This window comes from Stegodyphus dumicola, chromosome 11 (genome assembly GCF_044657685.1).
Source record: "Stegodyphus dumicola isolate Sdum_Otavi_A_Nest chromosome 11, ASM4465768v1".
Classification (NCBI taxonomy): Eukaryota; Metazoa; Arthropoda; class Arachnida; order Araneae; family Eresidae; genus Stegodyphus; species Stegodyphus dumicola.
In genome coordinates, this window is record NC_140778.1 from 167,216,810 (window position 1) to 167,239,607 (window position 22,798).

Below are 22,798 nucleotides of genomic sequence, written 5' to 3' on the forward strand. Positions count from 1 at the left end.
GTCTTAGCAGACAGGCCACTCGGCTGAGTGAATCCTTAGCTCGACACCAATTTCCATCCAAATCGGCTAGTTGCACGCGCTAGTTTCTCCGCCTACCCTGGTTATGTTTTTTTTTCCTACCAGATCCACCCAAAGCTTCGACAGTTGCTCTTGCCCTCTGACTGTTTTATGTTTGATCTTGCCAAAAGTGCTTTGTTCTTGCTTTTTGTGCTGCTGTGTTTCTCTCCATTTTTTTTTCAGCTATGCCTGGACCACCGAATGATGCCGGCTCCTCGAGTGACTACATTCCAGTTCCGGTTCGTCCGCCCAGAATCCCGTCGCCAACAACTCCTGGCCTACCTCGGATGTTGCCTACGGCTTCTACGATACCTGCTGTGGATATGCGCTCCTCTCTTGCTGTGCCGTCACCTCAGCCCTGCTCTGTCACCTGTCTGCCTGTTGAAAACCATGCTTCTGCTATGCGTTCCAGCTCAAGACCTCCTGTCCGACATGTTGCTGCGGCTGCCACGCCTTCCGGTCCTCCACTGCTACGAGGTGGTAATCTCAGGCAACTCCTAGCAAAGATCTACGAAAGGTCGCCTGACTCAGTTTACCGTCGCTCTTGTGGCTCACCTCCTGGACCCCGCTCTTCACAGTCTCCCACCTTGGATCTTCATCCCACTGGATCTTCGTCTGACTCGCCTGCCTCTTCTCTCTTTGATGTTTCCTCTAACTCGCCAGTGTGCCACCACACTCGTTCGCGTGCTGCTGTCAAACATACCTGCTCTGGACCGCCTCCTCCTGGATCTCCTTCCACGATGTCTCCTGATTGCACAGTTGTCCCTGCACCTAGCGGCGACATCTTGCCTCCTGTCTGCCCTGTGACGTCTGCCCCAGGTTCCTCATCTTGCGCCAGTGATCCGACTGCCGTGTCCTCCTGTCTGCCGGATGCCAGCACCTCCGTTTCCCCTTCTCCTCCTCCGCCTGCCTTGATCATCTGTGGTGACTGTGGAATGTCCTGTATCAACAAGAAACAGCTGCGCTTCCACTGGTACCGACGTCACAGATCCTCTCCCAGCTCTGACTCTCCTCATGATTTCCGGCTTCCTGCTTCTGATTCTCCGACTGCCGCCCCCAGAACTTCGCCTCCTCCCAGTTCTCCTGGCCTTGACACCACCTACATCGGCCCTCAGGGTCCTGATTCCACTTGTCGGGTCGACTCTACGCTGCATCTCGTCTTTCCTGTCAACGACGTCTTCTCCTGCACGGAAGTAAACTGCAGCCTTCTATTTAGGTCCAACTCCTGGTCAAGGATGAAGAAGTCTCTCACACGCCACCTTCTCCAGGAGCATCAGCTTCCCATCTCTTCCTGCATGAAATGGTGCAGTCACTGTTGCATGCTCTTGGTGAACAAGGTGTCTTCCCATTCCTGCTTCCGTTCTTCTCCTACTGTCCTCTCGTCTGGTGCTTCGTTCCGGTGGAAATGTTCAGTGTGTCCCTTCTCCTGTCCTTCCAGAAAAGGTCTCTTCAACCACTCTGCCTTCCATCAGCGAGCTGAACGTAATGCTACCTCTGATAATATTGCTCTCCCTCTTCCTGTCCCTCAAAGACCGAGAAGACCACGCCAACAACCTACCCAGGTTTCTCCTGCTGCTGCTTCCACGGTGCCTGCTCCTCCGCCTGCTGTACCCGCCGTTCCTATGAATGATGCTCTTGCCTCGACTGCCGCACCCTCGCCTCCTGTTCCTTCTGCTGCAGTCTCTCCAGAGCGTCCTCACTCATCTCCTACTTCTTCACCTGGTACTCCTGCTTCTCCTGCCAGAAGATCATCTCCTTCTGCTTCTCCAGTCTCTCCTGCACTTTCTTCGCCGGCTCTCTCGCTCTCTGCTCCAGCGGACGACTTTCTCAATTCAAGCTTCCTTGATGATGGATTCTCCGTTCCTTCCGGTAGCCTTCGTGACTCCGCGACTGTTCCCTCCATTGACACCCTGCTTCCAGATGATTCCCCACTGCTGCAGTTCAGCGAGACCCTCCAGCGCCTCTCCTCTGCTCCAGATGACAGTAACACCTGGTCCGAATTCGAGACCTGCCTTGATGCCATCATCTCCTCTGCCTCTGATACTGTCAAGCTCCCTCCACCTGTGCCTCCTGAAGAGTCTGGGTTTCGCCGCACACCGGACGCCTCCAATCCCCGTGTCATACAGAGGATCTACCGGATGAATCGTCGGAGAGCCCTCTGACTCATCACCCAACGTGACTCCTCTTTCTGTGCGATTCCTGCGGAAGATCTTGCTGCCCACTTCTCTGAAAAGTACTCTCCACGGGATGCAGACACTTCCATCTTCTGCCAGCATGCTTCTGATCGTCCTCCTGTTGACATGTCGCCGTTCTCCCCTTCTGAAGTGCGTTCCAAGCTGATGGCTTGTGAAAATTCCGCGCCTGGCCCTGATCGGCTTTCTTACAGACACTGGAGAGATGTCGACCCCGAATGCAATGCACTTTGTGCTATTTTTAACATCTGCTTGAAGCTGCGACGCATTCCGGCCTCTTGGAAGTCCTCTCGCACGTTTCTTATCTTCAAGGATGGGGACCCCTCCGTTATTGACAACTGGCGACCCATCGCCCTTAGCTCGTGCATCTCAAGGCTCTTTGCTGGTTGCATGGCACGTCGTTTCTCCAGCTGGCTTTCTACACACGACGTTCTCAGCCCCTGCCAGAAAGGTTTCCTTGCTCATGATGGTGTCTTTGAACACAATTTCATCCTCCACAGTCAACTCCAATTAGCTCGTCGATCCAGGTCTGAATTGTGCTTAGCATCCTTAGACATTTCTAATGCCTTTGGATCCGTGCCACACTCAGCCATCTATGCTGCTCTCTCTGACTCCGGTGTTGGTGACGACTTCTCTTCCCTCATCAGGTCCTTCTACAGTGGCTCTACCACCTCCTTCTTGTCAAGTGATGGCACGTCCTGTCCTGTCGACATCCACGCTGGGGTTCGCCAAGGCTGCCCACTTAGCGGACTCCTATTCAACCTTGTCATCGACCCCGTCCTTCGCTGTGTTGAATCGATGTCTCCGGTTCCAAAGATTCTGGCCTATGCTGATGACCTCCTCCTGTTGGCGCCTTCTCCTGAAGCACTCCAGCATGACCTCCTCCGGGTCCAAGATGCATGTTCCAGGCTCAATCTCTTGCTGAACCCCAAGAAGTGCCGCTCCTTCCACTTCTCTGCTGTTCGCTCCTCCCGTGTTCTTCCGACTGCCTTCTACATCTCTGAAGTTCCAATTCCTGCACTTAAAGAGGGTGAATTCTTCAAGTTTCTTGGTAAGCCCATTGGCTTCAACCTCCCGCCTGCACGTGCCCAACTCCGCGACTTCTTGTCACTGGCCAAGTGTATTTCTGAATCTAAGCTGGCACCCTGGCAACGGATTGATGCTCTTAAGACCTTCTTCTTCCCGTCGCTCCTCTTTCACATGAGGACGTCTCAGTTCTCCAAAACTGACTGGAAAAAGATCGACGATCTCCTCAAGCCTGCCATTAAAAGGACCCTGAACCTCCCCCCAGAAGCCTCCAATAACTATCTCTACGGCCTCTCCGGGAAAGGTTCCTTCGGTGTCCCTCTTGCCGCCGAAGACTCCGACATTGCTGCTGTGGACGGTGCGTTTAAGCTCCTAACATCTAGGGACCCACTCGTTCGCAAGCTTGCTTGGGATGATCTTTGTGGATACATTCGCGCTCGGATCCAGCTGTCTCCATCTCCTTCTATCGTCAGCCAGTTCCTTTCTGCATCGGATGAGGGACCATTCGCCGCCACCAGCAACCCCACCTCTTCACTATGGTCTGCTGCCCGCGCTGCCTCTCGCCGCCTTAACATCTCCTGGAGCTTTGACAACGACGGCTGCCCTTCCATCTCCTGTGGGAATTCTACCATCTTTCCTAGCAACAGGAACTCTATTTTCAAATCCTTTCGTCACCTTAGAAGATCTTGCAGGCTCCAAGATTTGGTGAATCTCCCAAGTCAAGGAAAATCCATGGAATGCGTTTCGGCTGCACGTGCAAGCTCACACTTCTTCCATGAGGGATCGTTCATTCGCTTTGCCGACTGGCGCTTTATCCACCGCGCCCGCCTCAACCTCGTGCCACTGAACGCCTCCAAACCATGGGATCGCACTCGCCGTGCATGTCGTCGCTGCCCCTTTCCAGAGGAGACTCTGCCTCATGTAATCTGTCATTGCATGAAGTATTCGCGGCTCTACCAGAACAGGCACAATTCCATCGTCAAGAGGTTAAAGGATGCTGCTTCTGGTCGCTGGAACGTCCTTTCTGAGAATCTGGCTATTGAAGGATCTTCCCTGAGACCCGATCTTGTCCTTTCCAAAGACGACTCTTGCCTCATTATTGATGTGACCGTCGCCTTTGAGAATCGACTCGCCTCTTTTCAACATGCAAGAACTGAGAAGGAGACCAAATATCGTCCTGTTGCCGACCTTCTAAGAAGAAAGTTTAGAAATGTTCGTACCGAGGCCATTGTTGTTGGTGCTCTAGGATCATGGGATCCGGCAAATGACAGAGTTGTGAGACGTCTCTGCACAAATAAGTATGCAAACTTAATGCGCAAACTTATTGTTAGCGAAACCATCCGGGCATCGAGAGACATTTATATCGAACATTTAACAGGCACACGCCAAAACAATCAAAACAACCAGTGATGTACATAATGCTAAATATTTTATTGTAAATAACGTTAAAGAAATTATATTGTTACGTCTTCATTGTTTTATCTTTTTGTCGAAATTCTTTATATTATTTATTAATAACGAAAATCGCACTGCGTGCGTCATTGTCTGACACGCCATGATCAGATCAATGCTGTGTAAAATGGCATGGAATATTTTAAATAAAGAATCTGTTCTTATCAGCTTAATATCTGATACGACGTCGACATGACGTCAAGATATTAAACTAATTTTTGCAGATAGGCTTGTGGTTAGGAATTTATTCCGCCCTCGCCACGGGTTGGCCTGCTATGGCACTACTTGCAGGATACGGCCCACAATATATCCAAAAAGCAGAAACTTCACTCACCCACTGCATCCTCAGGAAAACGTCCTTTTAAAATGGCCCCTTCAAATTTCAGAAAACCGAAGGTCTGACAACATCATACCTTTGTACGAGTGTGCGGCGACCTGCCTTTTTTTTAACTTGCTATTGCTCGGGCCCCTCGTTCTTTTCCTCGGAATGGGAACATTCTGGAGCCTCGGGTTTAACCCTCGTTCTTTTCAGTGTCAAGTTCTGGTTTCTGTAAATACGAAGTTTTATTCGTATTTACAGAAATCCCATAAAATCCACATTTCTTTCCCCGTACTGTTAACAACTTACTCATTCTGTCTGAATGATTGAAGGAAGATCGGCCTCGAAATATCACTCAAATTTCATTTGCAGTAACATTTTTGTCTCATTTCATGTAAGTTTGAGAGAATTCCTATTCACATTTGCCAGATCTTTCCCACTACAGCGCGCGTATACACATTGCTTCTTTCAACACACGAGCCTTTTTATTGTAAATAACTCTCAAAAGGGTGTAAAATGTTTGTAGGCACACTGCAGCAACAAAGATTTTTCTGTCTGTTTCCTAATGTTTTGTTTGTCTCTGTATGATTTCTAAACGCCAGCTAATTGTAATGGTCTACAATTATTGTTAAGGATTGTTGTATTTATGTTTTTATTCATTCATTCATTTATTTTGTTGGCACATTAATATTAACAAACGGGAAAATGCCAATAGATGGCTGCACTATGCAGGAAGCAGTTTATTCTGACTTTTGAGATGGCTTGCCCGCCACTAGTGTGGAAGTGTAGAATACAAAGTAATCATTAATTGTAAATTAAAAAGTACTGTTTTATTGTACATATTACAAATGAATTTGTAAAGTGTTTTTTGTAATTTTTCTGTTTGTTTAATTGTTTTAAGTTCCTAATATTTCACTCTGTGTTTTCAAGTGCAACGTTTGAACTGAAGAGAGAGAGAGAGTATCTCTGAGTTGGAAACCATGTGCTGGACTGTGCATGTCGAGTTTGTGTCAATCAAACTCTGGCATTATGTAATGCAGTTTTGGCTGATAAATTTTACTGTCTCAATATTTGTTTAATCACAAAAAATAATTTCTTCCCAAGCATGGGCATTCGATAACTCCAGGAATATTTATTTATTTATTTTTGGTTTTGCTATTTTTATTGCCTTTGTAATTACATTTGTTTTATATTCACCTGCAGTGAAGAATGAGATTTTTCGGAGGAGGAAGCTACTCCAGAGAAATGAACACTTTCATGAATATTTCATTGTCCTCTTTTCCCATCTGAAAAAAAATTGAGAAAATACGAGAATATTATGTTGCATGGTGCATAAGCTTATAAAAGCTGGAGGAAAACACCAGAATTCAGTTGTTTACTTACTGCTGTTATTGACTGTAGCGATTTCGCGTTGAGATCGGATTAACTTTTTCTACTTTGAATTTTGTTCCGGCCAACGTTTCCGTAAAACGTCCAATATAACTACTGTAAGTTATTGCGATATTGTAGAAATATCTGTGAGGATATTTCAGCATTGTGGTTCATTTGCTGTAGTAAGAATAAAATTTGCAATTGAATCTTGAATGAAATGAACTTTTGACGTCCTTGGCTTTTTAAAACTAGCCCCGCCCAAGGAGGAGGGGACTGACGCCTCCAGAATGGGAACATTAGAAAGGACCGCAAAATGATCCACTTGACTAGACAGAAATTGGTCATCCTTGTACACCTCTTTTTTTGTAACACAGGAGGAGGATGAAATAACGACATATCATAAAAAACCCCCAAGCAGCACTCGCTAACCTGAGTCTTCTGCACCCCCTTCTCCCCCTGCACGAATGCTCAGGACTTTTGAAATATGAAAAATTGAAAGTGAATTCATCACGCCAGAGAATTCTGCATCGCTTCTCGGCCTTTTGGCTAAGATCAAAGTGTAGTATCTGTTCTTATCAGCTTAATTGTGCACTCATTTATTTTTATCTTCACAGTGGAATGTTGCTGATGGATTAACTTCACTCTTCTGGAGAACGGAGCTGAAGCGGAGCTAAAGCGGTCTGTAAGTATGGTTTTTGCTTTCTTTTCCCCTTCTCCCATTGACGCTTGATGGTTCGATTACGTTCCTTACTTGCGTTCAATGGGGCCCTTTCCCATCCTCTGCGAGCGAGCAGGTTACCTGTGAGCGAGCGGTTCCTTCCTGTCTGCACTGAATGTGCTGCTTGCAGCATACTTTGGTGTTTGTACGGGTCTTTCCTTTCCCTCCCCCTTTTGTTGCTGATTCGGCTGTTTTTAGTCGTTCTCAGTAAGGAAGTGGTTCCTTCCTATTATCTCTTGCTTCCCATTCAGGAAAACACTGCTTGCAGTGTCTTTCTTGCTTTGATAAGCCCTCTCATTTCGTTTCTGCTAACTCCCTCTTAATTGTGGGTGTGGCTACTCCTTTTCTTCTTTTCTCCTTCTTTGCTCTTCCACTTTTCACCTCCCCCTCTTCCTTTTTTTTTTGACTCGCTGAAGCTTTGTTGGACGCTCCCAACTCCATGCTGCCTAGATTGATCTTGCCGAGAGGCCTCTTGTTTTCCTGCATTTCTGGGATTTCTTCACACGATTCAAGGATACGTTGATGATGTCGTCTCCACATCGCCTTGCTGCCCGGCCGAAGCCTCGACCTCCCCCTGATGTCCGGAGCCCTGGTTCTAGATCTCCACCTTTTGCTAGATGCCCTGATGATTCCTCCGACCTCCCTAGTGGACTCCTGAACACTTCTTCTCTCGTCTCTGGAGTTTCCCCGCCCAGGCCTGCTGCGAGTGATGGCGCCTTTCCTGGAGTGCTCACTTCCCTACCTGTACAGCCCGATTGTTCCAGTTTGACTTCCCGTCAGTCCTGTGCCACCACTTTTGTCCCCAATGATGCGTTGCTGGATTCGAGTGCCGCTAATGGACTGTGTCTTCACAGAGAGGTTACCAATGTCTCTACGCCTCATCCTTTGCCACCTGCTGATGGATGTCCACTGTCTACTTTGGACACGCCTCCTGGACCCCCTGGTGCTCCTCGTCATGTTGCTGCCTTTGTTACGCCTACAGTTCCACCCTTGGGAAGAAGCGGTCAAATCTGTGAGCTTCTCCGTAGAATTCGGGCCAGCAATACTGCTCCCTCCCCTCCGTTGACTGCTGTCACTTCTACAAGACATGACTCACCTATTGCTGCGGTTAAGTTTCCCACAATGCATGTCTCTTCCACATCCAGCTTGACGTCTTCATGTCATCCGGGGGAGATCTTGGATACTTTGCTTCCCTCTAATAGTCTTCAGAATATGTCTTCTTGTGTCAGTCCTCGCAGTTATACTTCTCCAAGAGTCTGCACTATCTGCGGGAAAGCCTTCTCGCAGAAAAGAAAACTTGAAAAACACATCAGAACGCACCGTAGTGATGACTCCCGGACTCTACATGATGATTCCATCCTTCAGGCTCCTTCCTGCGCACCAAATGACATCACCGGTGAATCACCCGTCTGCCATTACACCAGGTCACGTACTGCTGCTGGCCACGCTTATCCACCTGTGAATGTTGCTTCCTCTGCAACGGGTTGCAATTCCTCTTCTCCTGTTCCACAGTCTGAGTCTCCGTCTGATTCAGCATCCTCCTGCGCTCCATGTCCTCACTGTGTGTCTTCTGCCCATGTGTCACCTGCACCGTCTGCTTCACCCCCTGCTTCTCCTGCTGACCCTGCTGATGTCTCCTTGCCGGATGATGCCGATGGGAGCTCCTCCCCCCGGTACCTTAGGGCTCAAAATGAGGATTCTCAGGATGCCTCTGTCAGTCGTCCTGGCTACTCATCTGACCCCGCTGGTGGCTCTCCTGCTGCTGATGGACCTACTGACTCAGTCCCACGCCAGCCTTCTCGAGAGGAGTCATCCTTGCTTGTCTTCTTTCCCATTCCCCCGAATTTCGTTTGCACAGAGACTGGATGCAGATTTGCCTACAGCAGTTGCAAGTGGACTGCACAGAGAAGATCATTGGAAAGGCATTTGCTTAATAACCATGATATTGAAATCCATTCAGTCAAATACTTCTGCCTCCATTGCAACAACGCCATAAGTGGACGACCGTCACACCACTCCTGCCTCGCAAATGGACTACACCTTATGTCGCAGTCTGAGACTTCTTCAGTACAACGTAGATTCCAATGCCGGCTATGTGACAGGTCTTTCACTTCTAGGAAGGGCCTTGACAATCACTGGATGTATCACAGAAAACAGGATGCAAGGAACAGGAACTTGGCTACACTCACTTCAGCTGTACTTCCTGTCTCTCCTCGGGCTTCTAGTACCAGTCCTAATGATGTTGCCCCAGCGATTGCAAGTAATCCTGATCCATCCGTGACGACTGTGCTACCTCCTGCAAATCCATGCCCCCCATTGGCTTCTGTTGCTCCTGCTCCTGCTCTACAGGCCCCTCCTGCCTCCAGTGCCCTTTCCTGCTTCCTGCCAATCCTTGACAACTTCCTGAACAGCGAGGTCACCAATGACTCCTGGGACCTCTTCCAGAACACACTCAATGAGATCATCGGGTTTGCACAGGGGGAATGCAGGCTTCAGTCGTCTGTTCCCACTCCCCAGCGGGCCCCTGTAAATATTGATGACGCCACTGCCTTACAGAAGCTTTACAGAAGGAATAGAAGGCGGGCGGCACGGCTTATTATGTCTGGCAATTCAAGGAACTGTGAAATTCCCCTCTCACGCCTAGAGGAACACTTTAGCCACACCAGGACGGACAGAACTTTCAACAACTCCATCCTCAACTCTAGATCCCCGCCACAGATCTCTTCGCCGATTAATATGGAGCCTTTCACTGAAGCTGAGGTTATTACCAGGCTCAGAAGATTTGAGAACACGGCACCTGGGCCGGATCGACTCACTTACAACCATTGGAGATCTCTGGACCCGGAGGGATGCGTTCTGACTGTACTCTTTAACATCTGCCTTCGGTTCCGTAGAATCCCTCACTCTTGGAAGAACTCTAGGAGCATCTTGATTTACAAGGCGACCCTGACGACCCGAATAACTGGCGACCGATTTCACTTTGTCGGACTATTGCAAAGATTTTCTCTGGCCTCCTTGCTACTAGACTGTCCGATTGGCTTGAATGCAATGACATCCTCCACCCAGGCCAAAAGGGATTTCGCCCATTTGATGGTGTTGTGGAGAACAACTTCCTGCTTCAAAAGAAGATGAATGATGCTAGAACACAGAAAAAAGACCTTTGTGTTGCGTGGATGGATATTGCTGACGCCTTCGGGTCCGTCCCACACTCAGCTATCTCTGACACTCTTGAGTACATTGGTGCTGGAAATCACTTCTGCAGCATCATCAAAGACATGTATGAAAATGTATCTACTGAATTCGTGTCAAACGACGGTACCACGCCCCCCATCCCAGTTCGCTCTGGCATCCTTCAAGGTGATCCTCTGAGTGGCGTTCTCTTTGTCACAACAATGGATCCCATTCTCTGGAACACGGCCTCTTCGGACAGCGGTGCTATTCTGGCATATGCAGATCACGTTGCCCTCCTTGCTTCCTCACCTGCTGAGCTTCAGTCACTGATCAACAAATTCTCCACTTCATGTGACTTACTCTCGCTTGGGATTAATGGAACTAAGTGCGCCTCCCTTCACCTGACCGGTTGCAGACCTGCTGGCACTCGACCCACGCAGTTCAACATCAATGGACAGCCCATCCGCCACCTCAATGATGGAGAGACTTGCGACTTTTTGGGAAAGCCAGTTGGATTCCTGGGAGAATGTGGCACTCCTTCCAGCATCGAGCGGTTCATTGGAAATGGACGGAGACCCCTGACATCAAAATTGGCACCCTGGCAGAGATTGGATGCCGTTAAAACATTCCTGTACCCATTCTTCACCTTTGCAATGAGCACATCCCAGATTCCTAAGGGAGAGTGGGAAAAGCTCGACAAGGTCTTACGACCGCTTTTGAAAGACACTCTCTATCTCCCTCACCGTGCCACTAATGACTACCTTTATGGAAGCCCGGCCAGTGGAGCTGTTAACTTGCCGATGGCTGCTGAGGAATCAGATATCTTTGCGATAGATACAGCGTTCAAGCTTCTGACTTCGCGTGACACCTTTGTACGTTCTTTGGCCTGGGAGGATCTAAAAGATACTGTGAGACATCGCTTGCAACTGCGGGATGAGGACCCGGATGTTGCTGCCTTCCTCTCTGGCACTACTGATGGAGAATTCCGTAGAAGCAGCAACCGTATTGGGAACATCTGGACTGCTGCTCGTGCTGCCTCCAGGAGATTGCAGGTCAAGTGGACGATTCAGAATTGCCTCCCTGTCATCGAAGCCGGTGATTTTTCAGCTACAGCAGTACACCGCCGCAATATTGCCACCTCGATCAGGAAGTCCTGTAAATCCGTCAGAGATGAACGCCTCCTGTCTCTCCCCAATCAAGGAAAAACATTGGAATGTGTTGCCGCCTCAAAAGCCTCCACCCACTTTTTGCAATCTGGAAGTTACACTCGATTTGCTGATTGGAGGTTCGTCCATAAGGCCCGACTGAATCTTGTTAGCCTTAATGGCGCCAAGCCATGGTCGAACCTTGACCCAAGATGTCGCCGTTGTGGAGCCGACAGAGAAACTCTCCCACATGTTTTAGATCATTGCATGGCATACTCAACCCTCTACAAAGAGCGACACAATGCGATTGTCGATCGCCTAATCAAGATGTGTGAGAGAGTCTTCAACATCATTTCTGTGGACCAGTCCCTTAACACCTCACGGCTTAGGCCTGACCTCCTAGTTGAAAGGGATGGACAACACTTCCTCATTGACGTTACAATCCCCTTCGAAAACCACTTGGGTGCCTTTGCTGAAGCGAGAGCCAGAAAGCTTGAAAAATATGAAATGCTCCGTGCTTCCATCGCCCAAGAACGTGGACACTGCGTGATCGTTCCATTCGTCATACGTGCACTGGGGTCATGGGATCGTGCGAATGATAAATTCATCAACATCGCCTGTTCCCGTTCCTATGCCCGCCTCCTTCGGATGCTATGCGTCAGCGATGTAATCCGCCATAGCAGGAATATCTACGTTGGACATTTAAGTGGAAGAAGTGAAGTCACACTACTCACCGAGGCAAATCCTCCAAATAATGAACAAAGCCACTCCCAGGCAAATGAAAATTAGGTACGAACTGTAAATTCTTACGAACTTGTGCCTTTTGCAAATCCTGGACTGTTTGAACTCTGACTCATGAACTTTGACACATGAACTTTGACTAGTGAACATTGACATGCAATCTTAGCCAACACGGTATGTTAAAACAAGAAAATGATGTATGTCACATTTACGCATCACCATCAGTTGTATATATTATATTTTATATTTTATGTTTTATTTCATGTATATAATCTACAATTTGTAATACTTTTGCTGTATTGCACTTCACGTATACATTTTTATTCTGTAATGATATACTAAATTCTTGTTGAACGCTGTACTTGATTGTACATAGTCTGTAAATATTGTTAATATTAGCTCAATAAAATTGGTTTTATCTGTTCTTATCACCTTAATATCTGATACGAAGTCGACATGACGTCAAGATATTAAACTAATTTTTGCAGATAGGCTTGTGGTTAGGAATTTATTCCGCCCTCCCACGGGTTGGCCTGCTATGGCACTACTTGCAGGATACGGCCCACAATATATCCAAAAAGCAGAAACTTCACTCACCCACTGCATCCTCAGGAAAACGTCCTTTTAATATGGCCCCTTCAAATTTCAGAAAACCGAAGGTCTGACAACATCATACCTTTGTACGAGTGTGCGGCGACCTGCCTTTTTTTTAACTTGCTATTGCTCGGGCCCCTCGTTCTTTTCCTCGGAATGGGAACATTCTGGAGCCTCGGGTTTAACCCTCGTTCTTTTCAGTGTCAAGTTCTGGTTTCTGTAATTACGAAGTTTTATTCGTATTTACAGAAATCCCATAAAATCCACATTTTTTCCCCGTACTGTTAACAACTTACTCATTCTGTCTGACTGATTGAAGGAAGATCGGCCTCGAAATATCACTCAAATTTCATTTGCAGTAACATTTTTGTCTCATTTCATGTAAGTTTGAGAGAATTCCTATTCACATTTGCCAGATCTTTCCCACTACAGCGCGCGTATACACATTGCTTCTTTCAACACACGAGCCTTTTTATTGTAAATAACTCTCAAAAGGGTGTAAAATGTTTGTAGGCACACTGCAGCAACAAAAATTTTTCTGTCTGTTTCCTAATGTTTTGTTTGTCTCTGTATGATTTCTAAACGCCAGCTAATTGTAATGGTTTACAATTATTGTTAAGGATTGTTGTATTTATGTTTTTATTCATTCATTCATTTATTTTGTTGGCACATTAATATTAACAAACGGGAAAATGCCAATAGATGGCTGCACTATGCAGGAAGCAGTTTATTCTGAGTTTTGAGATGGCTTGCCCGCCACTAGTGTGGAAGTGTAGAATACAAAGTAATCATTAATTGTAAATTAAAAAGTACTGTTTTATTGTACATATTACAAATGAATTTGTAAAGTGTTTTTTGTAATTTTTCTGTTTGTTTAATTGTTTTAAGTTCCTAATATTTCACTCTGTGTTTTCAAGTGCAACGTTTGAACTGAAGAGAGAGAGAGAGTATCTCTGAGTTGGAAACCATGTGCTGGACTGTGCATGTCGAGTTTGTGTCAATCAAACTCTGGCATTATGTAATGCAGTTTTGGCTGATAAATTTTACTGTCTCAATATTTGTTTAATCACAAAAAATAATTTCTTCCCAAGCATGGGCATTCGATAACTCCAGGAATATTTATTTATTTATTTTTGGTTTTGCTATTTTTATTGCCTTTGTAATTACATTTGTTTTATATTCACCTGCAGTGAAGAATGAGATTTTTCGGAGGAGGAAGCTACTCCAGAGAAATGAACACTTTCATGAATATTTCATTGTCCTCTTTTCCCATCTGAAAAAAAATTGAGAAAATACGAGAATATTATGTTGCATGGTGCATAAGCTTATAAAAGCTGGAGGAAAACACCGGAATTCAGTTGTTTACTTACTGCTGTTATTGACTGTAGCGATTTCGCGTTGAGATCGGATTAACTTTTTCTACTTTGAATTTTGTTCCGGCCAACGTTTCCGTAAAACGTCCAATATAACTACTGTAAGTTATTGCGATATTGTAGAAATATCTGTGAGGATATTTCAGCATTGTGGTTCATTTGCTGTAGTAAGAATAAAATTTGCAATTGACTCTTGAATGAAATGAACTTTTGACGTCCTTGGCTTTTTAAAACTAGCCCCGCCCAAGGAGGAGGGGACTGACGCCTCCAGAATGGGAACATTAGAAAGGACCGCAAAATGATCCACTTGACTAGACAGAAATTGGTCATCCTTGTACACCTCTTTTTTTGTAACACAGGAGGAGGATGAAATAACGACATATCATAAAAAACCCCCAAGCAGCACTCGCTAACCTGAGTCTTCTGCACCCCCTTCTCCCCCTGCACGAATGCTCAGGACTTTTGAAATATGAAAAATTGAAAGTGAATTCATCACGCCAGAGAATTCTGCATCGCTTCTCGGCCTTTTGGCTAAGATCAAAGTGTAGTAAATCGGTCGAGTTGCCGATACTTTTTCATCGTTTTTGGTCACTTTATACTGTTTTTACAGGTAGACTGGTGGCTAAAGATGTTTCCTGTTTCTAGGCCTCGCCCACCGCCGAGGCCCCGCCCACCGCCTGGAGTTCGGAGCCCTGGAAGACGCTCACCGCCTCCTGAAGTCAGTTTTGGAGTCCTGGATGCCGGAGCAGGTTCCCATACGGTGCATGGAGTCCCTGGAGACGTTCCTGTTGTAGCTGTTGACCGTGAAGTGCCTGCCGTTCCCGCTGGAGGTCCTGTTGCTGGATCCATTGGAACCGGTTCCCGTGCTGTTCATGGAGTCCCTGGAGCAGCTGTTGACCATGGAGTGCCCGCCGTTCCCGCTGGAGCTATCCCTGGATCCAATGGAGTCGTCCCTCTTGCTCCGGGATCAGCCGCTGATGCTTCCCAAGCCATCCCTGGATCTATTGGAGCCTCTCCTGGTGCGCCTGATGCAGAAGCTGAGGCCCCCGGATTGTCTGAGGCCATTCCTGCCTACCCTGGAGCTTCTGAAGAAATCCCTGTGACGGCCGGAGCCTTCCTGGTTGCATCTGTCCCTGGATTGATCCAATCCGTTCCGGCTACTTCCCAAGTCGCCGCTGCAGACCATGGATCCTCCGATGGAAACTCTTGTGTCGTCGCTGGATCTGCCGGAGCTATTCCTGCCCTTGGAGCGAGTGCCTCTCCCGAAATTGCCACTGGAGGTTCCAGAGCTGTTCCTGCATCTTCTAGTGCCACTGCTCATCCTGGAGTCGCCGCTGTGGTCCCTAGTGCCACGCCTTGCCTGCCCGGAGCCGGCTCGTCTGCCAGGAGTGTGCCCACCTACTACTACGGGAGTATCGCCACTAGTGAAGCCACGCCCACCGGGTCGTCCTCCTTGCCCAGACACGTGCCAGCTTTCGTTACACCCTCTGGACCGCCCCTTTCCAAAGGTGGACACTTACGCCAACTGTTGGATAGAATTCAAGCCAAGACTTCTGGCTGCACACCGCTCCTACCTGTGGTCACTTGTCAACCTAGTGAACGAAGGACACCAGAGGGTTCATCACTCGCCAAGTCTGCTCACACGTCCTCCTCTGCCAAGGACACGCCCACCACACCCCAGTCTACATTCGCATGCTACGTCTGCGGATTGGAGTGTACGAGCAGAAGGGGCCTCAGAAGGCATACAAGGACGCACGTGCAGGAGAAAGACAGTCAGCTCCACCCACCTCCTGACAGAAGGGTAGCTGCGAGCATTCCTGGGTCATTGATCTCGCCCGTATGTCATCATACACGGGCTCGGACGGCGGCTGGTCATGCCTGCTCATCGAACACACTCACGATCTCACCCCCACGCACTTACGCTGAAGCTCTTTCTTCGCCATTCATGAGAGTGAGTTCTGCTCATCCTGCTTCAACCGGTCCTCTCTGCGCAGTGATCACCTCCACCGCGGGGACGGAGTCTCTGACGTCCAACGTACCTGCTAAATCCAAGGTGTTTCCTGCGGAAAACACAAGGAACTTGCTGCCACCTTCGGAGACGTCAATCCCGTCGACACCATTCTCCACCCTCCCGGCCAGGAATTCTACTCCCACCGTCATACCTGGACCAAAGACTAATGCTTCCACACCTCAACTGGCGTCTGCCGTCACCTGCCCGGATTGTGGTCGCTCCTGCCTGAATAAGAAACAGCTGCGGTCCCATCGTCACCTCCGTCACAGACAGGCTCCGCTTCCCACCTCTCCTGGAGACGATGACTTTACCTCCTCAACTCCTGAGACACTGACTGACGCCGCTTCTTCACCGCCCGCTGCTCCTGCACCAGGCCCCGTCCACACGGACTGCACTGCCTCTGGCTCAACAGACGCTGCTCCTCAACCTGCTTTAACTGCCACTGTCCCGGTGACCACTTCGCCTAGTAAAGACCTACCTGGTGAATCCGATGTCGCACCTCAAGTACCCTGCCAGACACGCTTGGATACTACCTCCAGCGCTGGAGACACGACTGATGCGGACGTCCTCATCCTATGCCTCACTCCCTCAGAAAGGACTGATCTGCTCTCTACTGAATTGCCCGCACCAGACAGCAATGTAATACGCTCACATGCTGCTACGACTTCTACTGAGCAAATTGCACCTGGCCCACGTCCTAGCAGGCCATTGCAGAACCTGTCAGTGAGGGAGCCTTTGCCTATGCCCACTCATGTGGAGAATCATGTGTCCTGCCCAGAGACATCCTGCCGACGTGACTCTATTGTCCATCCACTCTTCCCGATGCAAGACACACTCCACTGCACCGAAAGGGACTGCCATAGGACATTCCATTCGAAACGCTGGACCCAACTCCGCCACTCGCTCTGCAGACACCTCTTGTACACACATGGCATAGATGTTGCTAGCACTCGGAACTGGTGTGCACACTGCCTATTGCCCATCGCCGTTAAGGTCTCGACCCATCAATGCTTTAGAGACCGGCCCGTAGTCGTCGAATCGGGCATTCAACATCGTTGGAGATGTACCCAGTGCGACTTCTCATGCCAAACACGGGGTGGATTCCTTAACCACCAAGCACGCCACCGACGTGAACGGCAGCGCTTACTCCAGCCACCTCTAGTGACGCCTCTCCTTCCCTCCACCTCGGCAAGACGACAGGCACGGACTGCACGATTCCGTACATCTCGCCAAGATGATGCTAGAACTGATGGACCTTCCATTGCCTACCAATCGACAAGTGCAACAGACCCTAATACCTTGCCCTATCAAGAGGATGCCGCACCTCCAGGAACAGACATGAGGACTACCCCACAGGTTGATGCGCCTTTGACTGACAATCTGGGAACCAACCCTTCCTTTGAAGAACACTCCCCGGAGCCGTCCTTCCCGGATTCGCCTTCACCTACCGGTCCTACAGTTACACCCGACTCACCGGTTCCAGAAGCCGTATCGGATGATGCCGAGAGATCTCCACTGGGTGGTGTAGAAATACAAGTCACGTCCCCCCTTGAACACTTCGTAGAACGACTGGAAGAGTTTTCCGACCCGATGACCACTGAGCAGTGGGATGCCTTTTCCACGTTACTTGACGAGATCTTGATGGCCGCCGCGAGTGCAGTTCGTCTTCCTCCCGCTAGCGAGGATGTAACTGGAAACAACAACAATTCCGCCAAGATACGTGATGACCCAAAGTTGCTCCAGAAACCGACGCAGAGCGGTCCGACTGATTTGCGGGGATGATTCACAGAGATGCCCAATTGGAAGACAGGATATACAAGATCACTTTGCTGCTGCCCTATGCAACAACCGAGTTGACACCTCAATGTACACCTCACCATCCCCTCTCCCCAGAGAACTTGACCTCTCTCCATTTTCTCCTGCAGAGGTCGCAAGGAAACTCTATTCAGCTGAAAACTCGGCACCCGGACACGATCGACTCTCATACAACCATTGGAAGGCCGTTGATCCGGACTGTACAGTACTCGCAGCCATCTTCAACATCTGCTTGAAAGCTAGGAAAGTCCCTGCAGCTTGGAAAGACTCTCGTACTATCCTGTTACCCAAAGGGGGTGACCCGCATAACATCAAAAACTGGCGTCCTATCTCGCTGAGTGTTACGATTGCCAAGCTGTTCTGTGGTTGCCTGGCACGACGGTTCACTTCTTGGCTCATCGACAACTGCATCCTCTCCCCGTCACAGAAGGGATTTCTACCCTTCGACGGGGTGTTTGAAAATAACTTCGTTGTTCAGCAGAGAATCCAGCTAGCACGGACCAGCCAATCTGACACCTGCCTGGCGTCATTGGACCTATCCAATGCCTTCGGATCCGTGCCCCACGATGCAATTTTTGCTGCGCTTCGAGCCTCTGGAGTTGGGAATCATTTCACCGAGCTGATACAGGAGCTGTACACGGATGCGTCCACACGCGTCTTCACAGAGGAAGGCCCCACGGATCCAATTCCAATTGACATCGGAGTACGTCAGGGTTGCCCCCTAAGTGGGCTGTTGTTCAACTTGACCATCAACCCGATACTTGTCGCAGTCCAAGGGCAAAGTCCTCTACACCGCATACTGGCGTATGCCGACGACCTACTGCTACTCGCGCCCTCCCCTGCGGAGCTGCAAACTCAACTCAATCTGACGCACAACCTGGTTGGAAAGCTTGGCCTCTACATCAACCCCAGAAAATGCTTCTCCCTACATATCTCCGGAGCTCGCCCAACGGGTGTCCGCCACTCTCAGTTCTCGATCGACGGCACTGCCATCAGGTGTCTTCGTGAGGGTGAAGGTGAGGAATTTTTGGGGAAACCAATTGGATTCAACCAACCACCGGACATCGAGGCACTCAATACTTACCTACAGAAATGCGAGATGATCCTGAATTCGCCACTTGCTCCCTGGCAGCGCATTGACGCGCTCAAATCCTTTGTGTTTCCATCAATGGATTTTGATATGAGGACGGCCCGGTTGAAGAAAACCGACTGGGCAAAGATTGACTCACATGTGCGCCCGCTACTAAAGAGGACTCTCAACCTACCTCCCGAGGCGGCAAATGAATATCTTTACGGCGCGAAGGAATCTGCATGCTTTGGTATCCCGCTGGCTGCCGAAAGCTCAGATATAGCAAGGATTGACAGCGCTTTCAAGTTGCTCACTTCATTGGACCCTGGGATACAACAGCTCGCTTGGGAGGACCTTACGCGACTTGTAAGTGGACGACTGAAAAGGGTTCCTTCCTTCTCTGAGATTGCAGCTTTCCTTTCGGGATGTGACGAAGACTTTCCCAGGAGCACCTCCAACCCAATTTCATCAGTTTGGTCCGCGGCCAGAAGCGCAGCCCGTCGCCTAAAAGTCACGTGGACAATTTCTGACGACCACACTGTGGAGATCTCTCATGACGGTACCACCATAACAGCCGGCAAGCGACGCCTTGTATTCCGCACCCTGCGGAATGCCATCAAGAAATCCCGCGCAGAGAAACTCATCACTTATCCCAACCAGGGCAAGGCGATGGAATGCGCAGCGGCTGCCAAAGCAAGCTCTCACTTTTTCCGGAACGGGGCATTTACACGATTCGCCGACTGGCGATTTATACATCGTGCAAGGCTAAACCTCGTCCCCCTGAACGGTGTTCGTCGCAATGTGAATGGCTCCCGTGGCTGCAGAAGATGCAACTTTGAGCTCGAGACCCTCCCGCATGTCCTCTGCCACTGCATGAGATACAGCCGTCTCTACCAAGCGAGGCACAATGCAGTGGTAGAGAGGATTAAAAAGGCAGCCAGTGGAAGGTGGCAGCTCCTCTCCGAGAACCGGCCAGTCAGAGGACTCCCGCTACGCCCGGACATCATCCTAACAAGAGACAACGCATGCCTCATCCTAGACATAACAGTTGCTTTTGACAACCGTCGGTCTTCATTTGATGCTGCTCGCCGAGAGAAGATGAACAAGTACCGTCCGCTAATCGAAGCACTGAAATCTACATACAACGATGTGCGCGTAGAAGCAATTGTAATCGGAGCACTAGGATCATGGGATCCAAACAACGATAAAGTTCTCAGCAGGATCTGCAGCAGGAAGTACGCATCACTTATGCGAAAGCTCATCGTAAGTGAAACAATAAGTAAATCAAGGGATATCTATGTGGAGCATCTCACGGACGTCAGACAGGAGAACTGGTAAATTTAACATGGACTCACTGAACTATCCGATTAAGTGTTCACAAAGTACAAACCCCCGAAATATGTAAGTAGAAAGAAAAACCTAGTATGTTGTACATAAGTGCTTGGTTCTGAAAATAGTTGTTGTACATATCTGCTTCGCTCTGTAAATAATTGTAAATAGAAAATTAATGTATAATAGAATTGTAAAATGATATTTCTGCCACGCAAATATCATTCTTCTGTAAAGTGGCCAAAAGTATTGTTCAATAAAAAACATCTGTTCTTATCAGCTTAATTTGCCGGTTTGATTTATTTTTATAGGTTCACCGGTGGATATGCTGATAGAGTAGTTGCCTCGTCCGGAGGGCGGAGCCAAGGTGGATCTTTGGTAAGTTTTGCTTTATTTTCTCTCTTTTTCTCCTACTGATGCTTGATGGGTTGGTGACCTTTACTTTCGTCAGTAGGAACCTTTCCTTTCCCTGTGAGCGTGCAGGTGTCTTTTCCCGCTATCACCGAACTAGCCGTTTTCGGTTAATCCATGTGATGGGTGGGGTCTAACTTTTTCTACCTCTTTCCTGTCTATTCTTGCTCTTCTTTAGTATTTTTTCCCTATTTAGTGTTAAAATGCTTTCGTTGAGCCCTTATTTTTTCCTTTGCACAAACTCACTATTATGGTGGGCGTGGTCTTTCCTTTATTTCATCCCTATCTCTTTGCTCTTTCCGCTATCGTTTGTTTCGTTTTATTTATTTTTCCCATGTCCAGGTTAGTTTCGATCTAACTGGTTGGTTTTTATGCTTACTCGGATTAGTGTCCCGGAGTAGCCGTGAGCTCTTAGCCTGGGTTCTGCCACAGGTCAGGGATCGAGTAAGCTTCCGATTACCCATCCATGTGAAAAGGACACCCGGCTGGGTACGGCCTTTAGTGGGGCGTAATCTTCCAAGTCCTGGTCATCGTCTTTGCTTTCCTGTCAATGGTTTTTCCTTTCGAGTATTTAGTCTCGGTAGGTGCCTCGACCCCCAGTTCGTCGTGGGTCCAGGGACTTACCTCCATTGGTGTCTTAGCAGACAGGCCACTCGGCTGAGTGAATCCTTAGCTCGACACCAATTTCCATCCAAATCGGCTAGTTGCACGCGCTAGTTTCTCCGCCTACCCTGGTTATGTTTTTTTTTCCCTACCAGATCCACCCAAAGCTTCGACAGTTGCTCTTGCCCTCTGACTGTTTTATGTTTGATCTTGCCAAAAGTGCTTTGTTCTTGCTTTTTGTGCTGCTATGTTTCTCTCCAATTTTTTTTCAGCTATGCCTGGACCACCGAATGATGCCGGCTCCTCGAGTGACTACATTCCAGTTCCGGTTCGTCCGCCCAGAATCCCGTCGCCAACAACTCCTGGCCTACCTCGGATTTTGCCTACGGCTTCTACGATACCTGCTGTGGATATGCGCTCCTCTCTTGCTGTGCCGTCACCTCAGCCCTGCTCTGTCACCTGTCTGCCTGTTGAAAACCATGCTTCTGCTATGCGTTCCAGCTCAAGACCTCCTGTCCGACATGTTGCTGCGGCTGCCACGCCTTCCGGTCCTCCACTGCTACGAGGTGGTAATCTCAGGCAACTCCTAGCAAAGATCTACGAAAGGTCGCCTGACTCAGTTTACCGTCGCTCTTGTGGCTCACCTCCTGGACCCCGCTCTTCACAGTCTCCCACCTTGGATCTTCATCCCACTGGATCTTCGTCTGACTCGCCTGCCTCTTCTCTCTTTGATGTTTCCTCTGACTCGCCAGTGTGCCACCACACTCGTTCGCGTGCTGCTGTCAAACATACCTGCTCTGGACCGCCTCCTCCTGGATCTCCTTCCACGATGTCTCCTGATTGCACAGTTGTCCCTGCACCTAGCGGCGACATCTTGCCTCCTGTCTGCCCTGTGACGTCTGCCCCAGGTTCCTCATCTTGCGCCAGTGATCCGACTGCCGTGTCCTCCTGTCTGCCGGATGCCAGCACCTCCGTTTCCCCTTCTCCTCCTCCGCCTGCCTTGATCATCTGTGGTGACTGTGGAATGTCCTGTATCAACAAGAAACAGCTGCGCTTCCACTGGTACCGACGTCACAGATCCTCTCCCAGCTCTGACTCTCCTCATGATTTCCGGCTTCCTGCTTCTGATTCTCCGACTGCCGCCCCCAGAACTTCGCCTCCTCCCAGTTCTCCTGGCCTTGACACCACCTACATCGGCCCTCAGGGTCCTGATTCCACTTGTCGGGTCGACTCTACGCTGCATCTCGTCTTTCCTGTCAACGACGTCTTCTCCTGCACGGAAGTAAACTGCAGCCTTCTATTTAGGTCCAACTCCTGGTCAAGGATGAAGAAGTCTCTCACACGCCACCTTCTCCAGGAGCATCAGCTTCCCATCTCTTCCTGCATGAAATGGTGCAGTCA

At 48.9% G+C, this 22,798-nt stretch overlaps 1 non-coding gene and 3 pseudogenes across 1 annotated transcript; all 4 read left to right on the forward strand.

Moving 5' to 3' along the window:
• Window positions 1-4,854: 4,854 nt before the first annotated feature.
• Window positions 4,855-5,035, forward strand: LOC146994631 (U2 spliceosomal RNA; annotated as a pseudogene).
• Window positions 5,036-6,943: 1,908 nt separating this feature from the next.
• On the forward strand, window positions 6,944-7,064 carry LOC146994632 (U2 spliceosomal RNA; annotated as a pseudogene).
• A 5,511-nt stretch (window positions 7,065-12,575) lies between these two features.
• Window positions 12,576-12,763, forward strand: LOC146994633 (U2 spliceosomal RNA). Its single transcript, XR_015044322.1, has one exon. It is a non-coding gene; the product is annotated as a U2 spliceosomal RNA (small nuclear RNA).
• Window positions 12,764-14,670: 1,907 nt separating this feature from the next.
• Window positions 14,671-14,820, forward strand: LOC146994634 (U2 spliceosomal RNA; annotated as a pseudogene).
• The last annotated feature ends 7,978 nt before the right edge of the window (window positions 14,821-22,798 follow it).